This window comes from Hordeum vulgare, chromosome 7H (assembly GCF_904849725.1).
Source record: "Hordeum vulgare subsp. vulgare chromosome 7H, MorexV3_pseudomolecules_assembly, whole genome shotgun sequence".
In the NCBI taxonomy this organism is placed as follows: domain Eukaryota; kingdom Viridiplantae; phylum Streptophyta; class Magnoliopsida; order Poales; family Poaceae; genus Hordeum; species Hordeum vulgare.
Window position 1 is genome coordinate 194347737 of NC_058524.1, and position 13580 is coordinate 194361316.

The following is a 13580-nucleotide window of genomic DNA, read 5'->3' on the forward strand; positions in this document are numbered from 1 at the left end:
TCCCCTGGTGGCCCTTGCCTTGGTTCTCAAGTCTCGTGCGTATCTTCTGTCCTGGAAAAAATATTTTCGAAAGTTTTATTTCGTTTGGACACCGTTTAAAATCCTCCTCTTAAAAGGGTCAAAAACATGGAAAAACAGGAACTGGCACTTGGCACTGAGTTAATAAGTTAGTCCCAAAAAAGATATAAAAGGCATACAGAACATCCAAAGTTTGACAAGATAATAGCATGGAACCATAAAAAATTATAGATACATTGGAGACGTATCAAAACCCAAAAGCTTTGATCATCTCATCAAAGTGTATATTCCAACTCCGAGATGCTTGCACTAGTCCATAGAAGGATCGCTGGAGCTTGCATACTTATTAACATCCTTAATTGACAAAATCTTTTGGTTGTACCACATACAACATTTCCTCAAGGAAACCGTCGAGGAAACAATGTTTTGACATCCATCTACAAGATGCAGCAACTGCTAACATAATTCCAACAGACCTTTAGCATCGCTATGACTGAGAAAGTCTCGTCATAGTCAACTATTTGAACTTGTCGGAAACATCTTTGCGATAAGTCGAGCTTTTCTTAATGGTGACTTTTCACTATCATCGTCTGTCTTCCCTTTAAAGATCCATCTTTACTTAATAGTCCTACGACCATCAAGTAGTTCTTCCAAAGTCTACACTTTGTTTTCATACATGAATCCTCTCTCGGATTTCATGGCCTCATTTGTCAGAATCCGGGCCCAGCATCGCTTCTCCATAGCTCGTAGGTTCATTGTTGTTCAACAACATGACCCCCAAGACAACATTACCGTACTACTATGTAGTAGTACGCGACCTTGTCAACCTACGAAGTTTGTATTAACTTGATCTGAAGCTCAATGATCACCATCATCAGTTTCCACTTCAATTGGTGTAGGCGCCACAGGAACAACTTCCTGCGCCCTCCTACACACTGGTTGAAGTGACGGTTCACTAACCTCATCAAGTTCCACCACCCTACCACTCAATTCTTTCGAGACAAACCCTTCCTAGAGAAAGGACCCGTTTCTAGAAACAAACACTTCGCTTCCGGATCTGAGATAGGAGATGTACCCAACTATTTTGGATATCCTATGAAGATGCATTTATCCGCTTTGGGTTCGAGCTTATCTAACTGAAACTTTTCCACACAAGCATCGCAGCCCCAAACTTTTAAGAAACGGCAGCTTAGGTTTCTCCAAACCGTAGTCTACACTGTGTCATCTCAATGGAAATACGCGGTGCCCAATTTAAAGTAAATGCGGTTGTCTCTAATGCATAACCCATAAACGATAGTGGTAATTCGATAAGAGACATCACAGTATGCGCTATATCCAATAGGGCGTGGCTATGACGTTCGGACACACCATCACACTATGGTGTTCTAGGTGGCATGAATTGCGAAACAATTTCCACATTGTCTTAACTGTGTACCAAAACTCGCAACTCAGATATTCATCTCTATGATCATATCATAGACAATTTATCCTCTTGTCACGACGATCTTCACTCTGAAATAGCTTTGAACTTTTCAATATTTCAAACTTGTGATTCATCAAGTAAATACTCATTTATCTACTCAAGTCGTCAGTGAAGAACATAACGATATCCACTGCGTACCTCAGCACTCATTGGACTGTACACATCAAAAATATATTACTCCCAACAAGTTACTCTCTTGTTCCATGTGGAATGTTTTGCATGTCTCAAGTGATTCATAATCAAGTGAATCCAAACGATCCATCCGCATGGAGTTTATTCATGTGTTTATACCAACAGGTGTGGTTTGCATGTCTCAAACGTTTTAAAAATGTGTGAGTACAAAGATCCATCAGCAAGGAGCTTTTTCATGCATTTTACACCAACATGACTCAAGAGGCAGTGCCACAAGTAAGTGGTACTATCATTATTACTTTGTATCTTTCGAAACCAATATTATGAACATGTGTAAAACTACGATCGAGATTCAATAAACCATTGAATGTAATTATTCAAGAAAATAGAATAACCATTATTCTCTTTAAATGAATAATCGTATTGCAAAAAACACGATCCAATCATGTTCATGCTCAATGCAAACACCAAATAACAATTATTTAGGTTTAACACCAATCCCGATGGTAGAGGGAGCGTGCGATATTTGATCACATCAACCTTGGAAACACTTCCAACACTTATCGTCACCTCGCCTTTAGCTAGTCTCCGTTTATTCCGTAGCTTTTATTTCAAGTTACTAATCACTTAGCAATCGAACCGGTATCTAATACTCTAGTGCTACTAGGAGTACTAGTAAAGTACACATCAATATCATATATATCAAATATACTTCTGTTGACTTCGCCAGCCTTCTCATCTACCAAGTATCTAGGGTAGCTCCGCCTCAGTGACCGTTCCCCTCATAAAAGAAGCACTTAGTCTCGGATTTGGGTTCAATCTTGGGTTTCTCCATTAGAGCAGCAACTGGTTTTCCGTTTCATGAAGTATCCCTTCTAGCCCTTGCCCTTCTTGAAACTAGTGGTTTTACTAACCATCAACAATTGATTCTCCTTCTTGATTTCTACTTTCGCAGTGTCAAACATTGTGAATCGCTCAAGGATCATCATATCTATCCTTGATATGTTATAGTTCATGACGAAGCTCTAGCAGCTTAGTGGGAGTGACTTTGGAGACCCATCACTATCTCATATGGAAGATTAACTCCCAAGTGATTGTTGTACTCACACAATCTGAGAACATGCTCAACGATTGAGCTTTTCTCCTTTACTTTGTAGACAAAGAATCTTGTCAGAGGTCTCATACTTCTCAACAAGGGCACGAGCATGAAATCTCAATTTCATCTCTTAGAACATCTCTTATGTTCCGTGATGTTTCAAAATGTCTTCGGTGCCTTGCTTCTAAGCCATTAAGTATTACACACTGAAATATCACGTACTCATCAAAAACGTGTATGTCAGATGTCCGCAACATCCACAGACGACGCTCGAGGTGCAGCACACCAAGTCGTGCATTAAGGACATAAGCCTTCTGCGCAGCAATGAGGACAATCCTCAATTTTACGGACTCAGTCCGCAAAGTTGCTACTATCATCTTTCAACTAAATTTTCTCTAGGGACATATAAAAAACAGTAGAGCTATAGCGCAAGCTACATCATAATTCGCAAAGACCTTTTGACTATGTTCATGATAATTAGAGTTTAACTAATCAAATTACTGATAAACTCCCACTCAAAAAGTACATCTCTCTAGTCATTTGAGTGGTACATGATCCAAATTCACTAACTCAAGTCCGATCATCACATGAGTTGAGAATAGTTTCAGTGGTAAGCATCTCTATGCTAATCATATCAACTATACGATTCATGCTCGACCTTTCAGTCTCATGTGTTCCAAGGCCATGTCTGCACATGCTAGGCTCGTCAAGTTTAACCCGAGTGTTCTGCTTGTGCAACTGTTTTGCACCCGTTGTATGTGAACGTCAAGTCTATCACACCCTATCATCACGTGGTGTTTCGAAACGATGAACTGTCGCAACGGTGCACAGTCGGGGAGAACACAATTTCATCTTGAAATTTTAGTGAGAGATCACCTTATAATGCTACCGTCGTTCTAAGAAAAACAAGGTGCATAAAAGGATTAGCATCACATGCAATTCATAAGTGACATGATATGGCCATCATCATGTGCTTCTTCATCTCGATCACCAAAGCACCGGTGTGATCTTCTTGTCACCGGCACCACACCATGATCTCCATCAACGTGTTGCCATCGAGGTTGTCGTTCTATCTATGCTATTACTACAAAAGCTACCACCTAGCAATTAGTAAACGCATCTGCAAACACAAACGTTAGTTTAAAGACAACCCTATGGCTCCTGCCAGTTGCCGTAGCATCGACGTGCAAGTCAATATTAACTATTACAACATGATCATCTCATACATCCAATATATTACATCACGTCATTGGCCATATCAAATCACAAGAATACCCTGCAAAAATAAGTTAGACGTCCTCTAATTTGTTGTTGCATGTTTTACGTGGCTGCTATGGGTATCTAGTATGATCGCATCTTACTTACGCAAAAACCACAACGGAGATGTGCAAATTGCTATTTAACCTCTCCAAGGACCGCCTTGGTCAAAACCAATTCAAATAAAGTTGAAGAAACACACACCCGCCAGTCATCTTTATGCAACGAGGTTGCATGTCAATCGATGAAACCACTCTCTCGTAAGCGTACGAGTTATGTCGGTTCGGGCCGCTTCAATTCAACAATACCATCGAATCGAGAAAAGACTAAGGAGGGCAGAAAATCGAACATCCCCGTCCACAAAACCTTTTGTGTTCTACTCGAGATAACATCTACGCATGAACGTAGCTCATGATGCCACTGTTGGGGAACGTTGGATGGGAAACAAAAAAATTCCTACGCACACGAAGACCTATCATGGCGATGCCCATCTACGAGTGGAGATTTGGATCTACGTACCCTTGTAGATCGCACAGCAGGAAGCATTAGAAACGCGATTGATGTAGTGGAACGTCCTCACTTCCCTCGAACTGTCCCGCGATCCGTCCCACGATCCGTTCCGATCTAGCGCCGAACGGGCAACACCTCCGCGTTCAGCACACGTACAACTCGACGATGATCTCGGCCTTCTTGATCCAGCAAGCAAGATGGAGAAGTAGATGAGTTCTCTGGCAGCATGACAGCGCTCCAGTGGCGGTGATGACCTACTCGTGCAAGGCTCCGGCCGAGCTACGCAGAAATCCGATCTAGAGGTAGAACTATGTGGTCTAGGGTTGAGTTGCACATGGTAAAAGTTGTGTCTCAAATCAGCCCTAAACCACCAATATATATAGGAGGGAGGGGGAGGGCTAGCCTTGAGGCACAAGGCCTGTAGGGTGCGCCGGCCAAGGGAGGAGGAGGACTCCTCCTCCAATTCGGTTTGGGAAGGAGGAGTCCTCCTCTTCCTTCCCACCTCCCTCTTTGTCTTTTCCTTTTATTTTCTTTTGGTATTCTCTTATGTGGCGCCATGGGCCCCTTGGTATGACTCCACCAGCCCACTAAGGACTTGTGGAGCCACCCTAGTTCCTTGGGCTCACTCCCGGGTGGGTGGGCCCCTCCAGGTAAACACCCGAAACCCATTCGTCACTCCCGGTACACTGTCGGTAATGCCCGAAACTTTCCGGTGACCAAATGAAACTATCCTATATATAAATCTTCGTTTCCGGACCATTCCAGAAACCCTCGTGACGTCTGTGATATCATCCGGGACTCCGAACAACATTCGATAACCACACATATAACTCAACTATACTAAAACATCATGGAACCTTAAGTGTGTAGACCCTGCGGGTTCGACAACTATGTAGACATGACCCGAGAAACTCCTCGGTCAATATCCAATAGCGGGACCTGGATGCCCATATTAAATCCTACACATTCTACAAAGATCTTATCGGTTGAACCTCAGTGCCAAGGATTCATATAATCACGTATGTCATTCCCTTTGTCCTTCGGTATGTTACTTGCCCGAGATTCGATCGCCGGTATCCGCATACCTATTTCAATCTTGTTACCGGCAAGTCTCTTTACTCGTTCTGTAATACAAGATCCCGTGACTTACACTTAGTTACATTGCTTGCAAGGCTTGTGTGTGATGTTGTATTACCGAGTGGGCCCCGAGATACCTCTCCGTCACATGGAGTGACAAATCCCAGTCTTGATCCATACTAACTCAACGGACACCTTCGGAGATACCTGTAGAGCACCTTCATAGTCACCCAGTTACGTTGCGACGTTTGATACACACAAGGTATTCCTCCGGTGCCAGTGAGTTATATGATCTCATGGTCATAGGAATAAATACTTGACACACAGAAAACAATAGCAATAAAATGACACGATCAATATGCTACGTTCTTAGTTTGGGTCTGGTCCATCACATGATTCTCCTAATGATGTGATCCCGTTGTCAAGTGACAACACTTGTCTATGGTCAGAAAACCTTGACCATCTTTGATCAACGAGCTAGTCAACTAGAGGCTTACCAGGGACAGTGTTTTGTCTATGTATCCACACATGTATTTGTGTTTGCAATCAATACAATTATAGCATGGATAACAAACGATTATCATGAACAAAGAAATATAATAAAAACTAATTTATCATTGCCTCTAGGGCATATGTCCAACAGTTAATGTACCTCGAGGTAATTCTTCGAAAAAAAGATCCACCCAGATATTTGGTTAGATACAATAAAAAGTAGAATTGACGTTCATTCCTGCTCTCAATGCCATCCGGCAAGGAAAAGCATCAACGACAAGAACATCACGGTAAACATTTAGTGTATCACAAATATAGAGACGAATTAAGGTACTCAATTTCCATAATGCCAATTTAATAAATTCAAGAAAACTCAGACCTAAGATGACTGCGAGCCTGGGTTAGGATACTCAACCATGAACATGTAGCTCACTCTCTCGCTTATTTATAGGCAGATCCATTGGAGAGTAAATAGGCAGTTATTAGTAGGTGAAAGTTTCTCATAGGTGCAGGAGTATACATTGATGGTGTACCATAGAACCGTGCAAAAATTATCACTATGTTTTAGAATCATAAGGGAATTTGAAGAAAAAAATAGTTCCAATATGTTAGGGCATATTTTGTTCTAAGTAGTTTTGGTGATTTATGACAGCACCTCTGCGGACTAATCGTGAGCGTTGAGCATTTCAGATAATACATAACGAAGCACAAGATGGCTCGTCGCCCCTCGGTTTTGTTGGAGCACGGTGTTTATTACGATTATCTCTGTTAGTATTGAGTAGTAGAAAAACTGTACTATTAAGAGGGGGTCCGCGTCGGAAAGGTTTGGGTGGAATCAACTCTCTCACGCCCACATTTTTATTTCCACCACTTTCTCTTTGCGGTAATGGAGCATCCGCTTAGTCTCTCGCAGCTTTGCAGAAAGTCTAGCGGTAGTACCGCCAGCTCCTCGTGGTAGTACCGCTGGGGTTTGCGGTAGTACCGCCAGCTCTTGGCGGTAGTACCGCCGGGGCTTGCAGTAGTACCGCTAGCTCCTGGTGGTAGTACCACTAGGGACGGTAGTACCTCCCTCTCTGAGTGGTTGTACTTCGTCGGACTTTTTGCGAACACTTTTCCAGCGGTGGTAGTCTCGGTAGTAGTATTTATACTAACGTGGATTTTTGTCAGTGTAGCGGTAGTACCGCCAGCTCCTGGCGGTAGTACCACTCGGGCTTGCAGTATTACCGCTTCCGTCTTGGCGGTAGTACCGCCAGGGGCAGCGGTAGTACCGTTGCGCCCAAGCGGTAGTACCGCCAGGAACGTGCTGACAGTGAGGATAACAGTTCGTTTTGTTCTCCCACTATATAAAGTGTTCTCCTACCTCACAAACCCTACCTTTGACCCTCCAAGACTCCATTGTTGCTCCCTAAGCTCATATGTGCCCGATCTCTCTCCCTAGCCAATCAAACTTGTTGATTTTCTAGGGATTGGTTGAGTAGGCCTAGATGTACACTTCCACCAAGAGAAATTTGATTCCCCCACTAATCCCTTGCGGATCTTGTTACTCCTGGGTGTTTGAGAACCCTAGATGGTTGAGGTCACCTCGGAGCCACATTCCATTGTGGTGAAGCTCTATGGTCTTGTTGGGATCCTCCAAGCTTTGTGTGGAGATAGCCCCAACCTTGCTTGTAAAGGTTCGATCGCAACCTTCAAGGGCACCTATAGTGGAATCATGGCACCTTGCATTGTGTGAAGGCGTGAGGAGAATATGGTGGCCCTAGTGTTTTATTGGGGAGCATTGTGCCTCCACACCGCTCCAACGGAGACATACTTCCTGTCAAAGGGAAGGAACTTCGGTAACACATCCTCGTCTTCATCGGTTCCACTTGTGGTTATCTCTAACATTTACATTGTGTATGTTATTATTGTAGAGTTTTTCTTACTTGCCTTAGCGATTATAGTTAGTAGCATCTTATAGGTTGCTCACCTAGTTGTCATTTTAGAGAACCTTTATGTTGCTAACCCTAACTTGTTAAGAATAGCTAAAAATTGGTTGTTGCCTATTCACCCCCCTCTAGTCAACCATATCGATCCTTTCAATTGGTATCAGAGCCAAGTTTCTTTATTAAGGGTTTCACCACCCGAAGAGTATGGATGATGATGAGGGAGGAGCCCATGGGCAACCCGAGGACATGGCCTTGACTTTGGTCACACGGGACGACTTGAATGCGGCTATGGCCAACCTCAGGACGTCCTTGACGAACGAAGTCAAGACCATGCTTAAAGAGTTAATAAAGGGAATTAAAAGTTCTCCCAAACTGGCGTTGGTGGTTAAACCCACCAACACGGATTTGGAGGCCAATTCTTCTAAGGAAACGGCTAAAGGTATGCGACCTTCTTCCCCTCTCGAAAACAATGGGACTGGAACCTATGCCTCAGTTCCACCTCCATGGTCTATGGAGGACCGGTTCCTACACCCGCATTAATCCTATTGGTCCTCCTCCTAAGCTTGTTAAGGGTGATTTTGCTAACTGGGTGTTTTCTATTAAGTCTCATTTGAATCACAGTTGAACAAATTTGTGGAGAATCATAGAGCACGGCTACTATCCTCATGACCCAAGCAACCTCACTCCAAGAGAAGGAGACAATCAATATAATCACTCCACATTATTTATTCTCAAGTCTGTAGTGCCTCCTGAAGATCTTCCTCACTTGCGCCCCTTCACTTTGGCTAAGGACTGTTTGGAGCACATTATGGTGCTGTACAAGGGAATCTCAAGCATTCAACGGTCCAACTATGAAGTGGTTCTTGATGAGGCCGATGAGTTTGTGATGAAGGAAGATGAGGACCCTCGTGATCTCTATCGAAGGGTGACTGCTATTGTTGTTGCCCTCAAGGATCATGGGAGCAAGGATGTGGATGACACATGGATCAAGCGCAAGTTTCTCAAGGCCACCATGTCATTCAACAAAGCCATGTCATCCATCATTCGCCAACGGCCAGATTTCCACTCCTTGTCCTCTAGTGAGGTGTTGGATGAATTCATTGCTATGTCAATCATGAACAAGACCGCTGATAATGCTCTTCCTCGCGTTCGGTCAAAGATAGCTTCACCCAACCTTGCTTTAAAAGCAAAGGCTGCTTCTGTAGAAGAGGAAGAGGAGGAGGAGGAAGAGGAAGGCTGCCCTGAAGACACTACACGAGCACATGGCTCTTGCGTCGAGGCAATTCTGGGGAAACAAGAGAAACTCAAGGCCCAATTTCTCCAAGAATAATTCAAGTGGGCTCAAGACCAAGCAACGTGTGAGGACATGCTATAACTGCGGCAATGTGAGTCACTTCGTGGCAGAATGTCCATATGAGAAGAGGGAAGACAATGGGGGCAAGCTCATTCGCAAAGACAAAGCCAAGTCTTTCCCAAACAAGAACAACTTTGTCAAGAAACCCCATCCAAAGGGTGTGGTGCCACTTGAAGAGTACCCCTCCGATGATGATGACGATGATGATATGGTGGCAACGGCGACTGTAGCCATTGCCACCGCCTCTCCCAAAATGTCTCTCTTCAACGCCCGCAACGATAACCGCATCGCCAAGTGCCCTATGGCCAAAGGAATCGATCAGGTAACACCCAGCATTAAGACCACCATCACTACTACTCCTTCATTGTTAAACTGTGTTGATAATAGTGATGTTGTGGAACTTATTGAGCATGATTTTGACAAATTTTGGTGCGAAATCAAAGGAGAATCCAAGAAGCACTTTGTTGCTCTTTTGGAACAACTGGGTGAGGCTAATGACCTCATCGAGACTCATGAGGAGACTATCTCCGAGCCGCAAGGACATAGTCGTGACTATGCCGATGAGATTGTTTAATTATCTATTGCTCTAGAAAAAGAGCGCACTCTTCGTTTGGCTCTTGAGGAGTCACACAACGATGATTGTGCTAAATTAAAAAAGGAGCTAGATCACGCTATTGTCCTTACACGTATGATTAAGTCTGAAAAAGCTGCACTTGGGGTTGGCCATGACAGACTCAAGGAGGAGTTCAATACACTTGACAAGGCTCACAAGGTCTTGAAAGGTGCTCATTTCTCTGGGAAAGAGTCTCATGAACAACTTCAAGCAAAGCTTACCAATGAGATCTCTGCTTGTCCTCCTTTTTTTAAAATTAATAATGCTTGTACAACTAACCCTTGTTGTGAGCATGTACATCTTGTGGAGGAAAATGCTAAGTTGAAGGATCAACTTGAGAAGGGCCTTGTGTCATGCATCCAAGGCGAGAAGAACCTAAATGACCTTTTGAGTAATCAAAAGGGAGTTGTAGGAAAGGAGGGACTTGGACTTACATCCAAGTCGAAAAGGAAAAGGAAGAACAAGAACAAGCGATCCTCTACCCTCATGGACATCTTTGTCAAAGAGGGCGAAGGGACTCAGAAGGAGAACAGGAACAAGGTGGTGGGTGGTCGTGTCAAGAAGGGCAAAACCATTCCTACCAACACAGCCGGCAAACTCAATCCATCTTATGTTTTATGTCGTGCTGGTGATGGGCATGTTTATGCCCAATTTGTTGGTTCTTACTATGAGTCCATTGAATGGGCTATTTGGGTTCCTAAGACCCTTGTTTCTAACATTAAAGGACCCATTCAAAAATGGGTACCTAAAACCAAACCTTGATCTATTGCAGGAGTTTGCTTCCGGTGGGGTGTCATGGTTGCTCGATAGTGGAGCAACAAATCATATGACCAGAAGCAAGGACTTAGTGGTGGATGATGACCCACAAGTGTATGGGATCTATCGTAGTCCTTTCGATAAGTAAGAGTGTCGAACCCAACGAGGAGCAGAAGGAACTGACAAGTGGTTTTCAGCAAGGTATTCTCTGCAGGCACTACAATTATCGGTAACAGATAGTTGTGTGATAAGACAATTCGTAGCGTGTAGCAAGTAACAATAGTAACAAAGGTGCAGCAAGATGGCCCAATCCCTTTTGTAGCAAGGGACAAGCCTGGACAAACTCTTATATGAGGTGAAGCGCTCCCGAGGACACATAGGAATTTCTGTCAAGCTAGTTTTCATCATGTTCATATGATTCACGTTCGCTACTTTGATATTTTGATATGTGGGTGGACCGGTGCTTGGGTGCTTCCCTTACTTGGACAAACATCCCACTTATGATTAACCCCTCTCGCAAGCATCCGCAACTACGAAAGAAGAATTAAGACAAAGTCTAACCATAGCATTAAACTAGTGGATCCAAATCAGCCCCTTACGTAGCAACGCATAATCTTGGGTTTAAGCTTGTGTCACTCTAGCAACCCATCATCTACTTATTACTTCCCAATGCCTTCCTCTAGGCCCAAATAATGGTGAAGTGTCATGTAGTCGACGTTCACATAACACCACTAGAGGAAAGACAACATACATCGCATCAAAATATCGAACAAATACCAAATTCACATGACTACTTATAGCAAGACTTATCCCATGTCCTCAGGAACAAAAGTGACTACTCACAAAGCATAATTATGTTCATGACAAGAGAGGTATTGAATAGCATTAGCGGTCTGAACATATGATCTTCCACCGAGTAATGCAACTAGCATCAATTACAAAGAGTAATTAACACTACTAGCAACCTTACAAGTACCAATCGGAGTCGCGGGACGAAGATTGGTTATAAGAGATGAACTAGGGTTTGGAGATGACATGGTGCTGATGAAGATGTTGATGGAGATGAGTCCCCTCCGATGAGAGGAGTGTTGGTGATGATGATGGCGACGATTTCCCCCTCCGAGAGGGAAGTTTCCCCGGTAGGACGGCCCTGTCGGAGCTCTAGATTGGTTTTGCTCAAGTTCCGCCTCGTGTCGGCGGCGTCTCTTCCCGAAAGCCTCCTCCTGATTTTTTCTAGGACGAAACCCTCCTTATAGCAGAAGATGGGAGCCGGAGGGGCAACGGGGGGCCCACAAGCCACCCAGGCACGACCAAGGGGGTAGGCCGCGCTTGGCAGGCTTGTGGCCTCCTGGTGGCTCCCCTCCAGTACTTCTTCCACCCAGTATTTTTTATAAAATCCAAAATGATTCCTCGTTTATTCTCATGGCTTTTGGAGTTGTGCAGAATAGCTATCTCAAACTTGCTCCTTTTTCACACCAGAATTCCAGCTGCCGGCATTCTCCCTCTTCATGTAAGCCTTATCAAATAAGAGAGAAAAGGCATAAGTATTGTATGATAAAGTGTAATAACAACCCATAAAACGATAAATATCAACATAAAAGCATGATGCAAAATGGACGTATCAACTCCCCCAAGCCTAGACCTCGCTTGTCCTCAAGCGGAAGCCGAGATCAATAAATATGCCCACATGTTTAGAGATAGAGGTGTCGATTAAACAAGATACGGACATGCAAGCATCATGATCATATTTAGAACAACAATATCGTCATATAGTCTCTTATGCTAATGTGAAAATTCCTTCACAATGTAAAGTATGGGTCCAGAACCTTATTGAGAATTAACAACCAATAGCCTTTAGTCATTGAAGCAATTGCAATTTATCATAACATCGGAAAGAGTCAAATAAGAGCTTGTAAAGCAAATCCACATACTCAATCATATTTTAGTCTTCTACAATTGCTAAAACTCACGTGGTACTCATGAGATCAAAGTTTCAGTTGGACACAGAGAAAGATAGGGGCTTATAGTTTCGCCTCCCAACTACTTACCTCAGGGGTAATGTCAACAATAATAATTCATGCATACTTACTTCCAAATTGACATATGAATATAGATCTTTCCCTAGCACATGACGTTAGCCAAGATAATGGGAAAATAAGGAATTGGTGTCGATCACCACGACTCTTTTAAGGATAAAAAGTAAAGGTACACGATAGGCCCTTCGCAGAGGGAAGCAGAGGTTGTCATGCGCTTTTGAGGTTTGGATGTGTGACCTCTTAGTGTGAAGGAACGTCAATTTATATTGCCTCCTGTGATAAATAACTTTATTATGTAGTATGTCGCTTTTATGTCTTCCTCATCACATGTTCGTACAAAGCTTATTTTCCACACACTAATAGATCATACATATTAAGGGAGCAATTTGTATTGCTTGCACCGATGACAACTTACTTGAGGGATCTTATTCAATCGGTAGGTAGGTATGGTGGACTCTCATGGCAAAACTGGGCTGAAGGTTTATGGATGCACAAGTAGTATCTCTACTTAGTGCGGAAGTTTTGGCTGATATGAGGTGGAAGCAAGCGTCACATGCTAAGGGATCTCTAGTCATATAACATTGTTCGGAACCAAGCAAACATAATTCATTATGTTGTCTTCCTGGTCCAACACCTACTTCTAAGCATGTAATAGTTTAATGAGTGTTCACAAGCATAGACGGTATCAAAGATGATATATTTATATGTGAACCTCTCTTTCTTTATTACTTCCTATTAATTGCAACAATGACCAAGGTCTACGTTTGTCCACCCACAACAAGTTTCAATCAACATTCTTTTTATATGTGAAGTCATCATTTCCCATAACAT